A 2,477-nucleotide genomic window follows, 5' to 3' on the forward strand; every position below is an offset into this window, starting at 1 on the left:
CTTGTTTTGAAATATTGTCAGGGATAATATTCTGAACATTATCTTCTATTATTGAATTTATTCCTTGAATGGTAATAGGCACAAGAACTTGTTCACAATTAGTAACTAGTTCTTCATCAAAGACAACATTCCTTACGTTCTCTTCCTTCCCAAAATCAACTTTCTCAAGAAATCTTGCATTCCCGTCTCAAAAAATAGTCTTGAAGTGGGATCATAAAATTTATAGCCTCGAGAGCGTTCGGCATAACCAACGAAATAACAGCTAACAATTCTAGAGTCCAGTTTTCTTTCATACGGTCTATAAGGCCGCGCCTCAGCTGGACAACTCCAAATGTGCAAGTGTTTCAAACTTGGTCTTTTATTAGTCCAAAACTCATATGGGGTTTTGTTAACTGCTTTACTTGGCACCCTATTAAGGATGTAAACTGCGATCTTTAAAGCTTCCCCCCAAAGAGACTCTGGTAAGGAAGAATGACTAATCATACTTCTCACCATATCCTTAAGAGTTCGGTTTCATCGCTCAGCAACACCATTCATGCTAGGTTTGCCTGGCATAGTGTATTACGGAACAATTCCACACTCTCTGAGGAAAAGCGCAAATGGTCCTGGACGTTGTTCTCCTGATCCATCATATCTGCCATAGTATTCACCACCACGGTCAGATTTGACAGCCTTAATTTTCTTTCCAAGTTGAAGTTCAACTTCAGCCTTGAAAGACTTGAAAACATCCAAGAATTGGGACTTCTCATGTATAAGATATAGGTAGACGTACCTGGAGTAATCGTCTATGAACGTAATAAAATAATGTTGTCCATTCCAAGAAGCCATATGGAAAGGACCACATATATTTGTATGTATTAGTTCTAAGACATCTTTAGCTCTTTCGGCACCTAATTTCCTTTTGTTTGTCTGTTTTCCCTTTATGCACTCAACACAGACCTCAAAGTCTGATAAATCTAAAGGGTCAAGAATTTCATCCGACACAAGTCTTTGAATTCTTTGTTTAGATATATGACATAAACGCTTGTGCCATAAGGTGGCTGAATTCTCTTTTAATTTTCGTTTTGTACCACGTGAATTTGTTTGCAGTATTTCATTAGTGGAAATGGAAACATCAAGCATATACAGATTATCTATTAAAGAACCAGAACCAACAACATTTGAATTTTGATAGAGACTAACTTTATTATTTCCAAAAGAACAAGAAAAACCAAATTTGTCCAAGCTGGAAACACTAATTAAATTCCGCCTAAAAGACGGTACAACAAATGTCTCAAATAAATCCAAATGAAAACCAGTTCTTAAACATAATCTAAATGTTCCAATAGCCTCAACTGCAACCCTTTTGCCATCGCCCACAAAAATGAATCTTTCATCATCACTTGGCTGTCGGCTCCACAGGCAACCCTGCATAGTGACACTAATGTGAGTAGTAGCACCAGAATCTACCCACCAAGTATCATTGGGTACAAAAGCCAAATTAATTTCAGAACAAACAAGAGTTAGAAATTTACCCTTCTTTACACGCCATGAGGCATATTTAGGACACTCTTTCTTCATGTGTCCTTGCTTCTTACAGAAGTAACAGGTAAATTCCTCATTACTCTTCAATTTCTTTTGCTGAGAAGGCCCTTTCGCAGCCCCCTTATTGCTCTTTCTTTTCTTATTTTGAGGGGTCATAGCCAAGTGAGCACTCTCAGTCTTATCTCTCTGCAGCCTCTCTTCCTCGTGCACATAGTGAGATATAAGCTCATTAAGGGACCATTTGTCCTTCTGAGTGTTATAGCTCACTTTGAATTGCCCAAAGTGTGCAGGAAGAGAGATCAAAACCAAGTGCACGAGTAAGTCATCACCAAGCTCTAACTTAAGTGCCTTAAGTTTTGATGCGAGATTAGACATCTCCATAATGTACTCCCTTATATTCCCTTTGCCTTTATACTTCATGGAGATGAGTTTAGCCAAAAGGCAACTCGTCTCCGCCTTTTCATTCTTGGCAAAGACTTGTTCTATTTCTTCAAGGAACTTCCTTGCACTTTCACCCTCAGATATAGAGCCCCGTGCATCTGGAATAGAGCATTTCATGATCATCAAGCACATTCGGTTAGGGCATTCCCATTTCGCAATTTTAGCCTCATCGAGGTTTTCCGTAGTGGAAATGGATTTCTCCACACGAAGTGCCAAATCTAAATCCATACAGCCGAGAATGATTTCTACGACTTCCTTCCAGACCTTAAAGTTTGTCCCATTCAATAGTGGGATGTTAGTGATTTGAGTAGAAAAATTTGCAGCATTGGTAAAAGACAATGAATCCATATAACAAAGAATTAATAACATGTTCAAATATAAACAAACAAGTCATGTAATATATTTAAAACAAGACATGTTCACATAATAGACTCATCACAAGATACATAGCACAACATCAATTTCCATTCTTTGGACAGAGAAATTAATTTGTAAGTGATACTCTCAATGTA

Source organism: Lupinus angustifolius, chromosome LG15 (assembly GCF_001865875.1).
Source record: "Lupinus angustifolius cultivar Tanjil chromosome LG15, LupAngTanjil_v1.0, whole genome shotgun sequence".
NCBI classification, from domain to species: domain Eukaryota; kingdom Viridiplantae; phylum Streptophyta; class Magnoliopsida; order Fabales; family Fabaceae; genus Lupinus; species Lupinus angustifolius.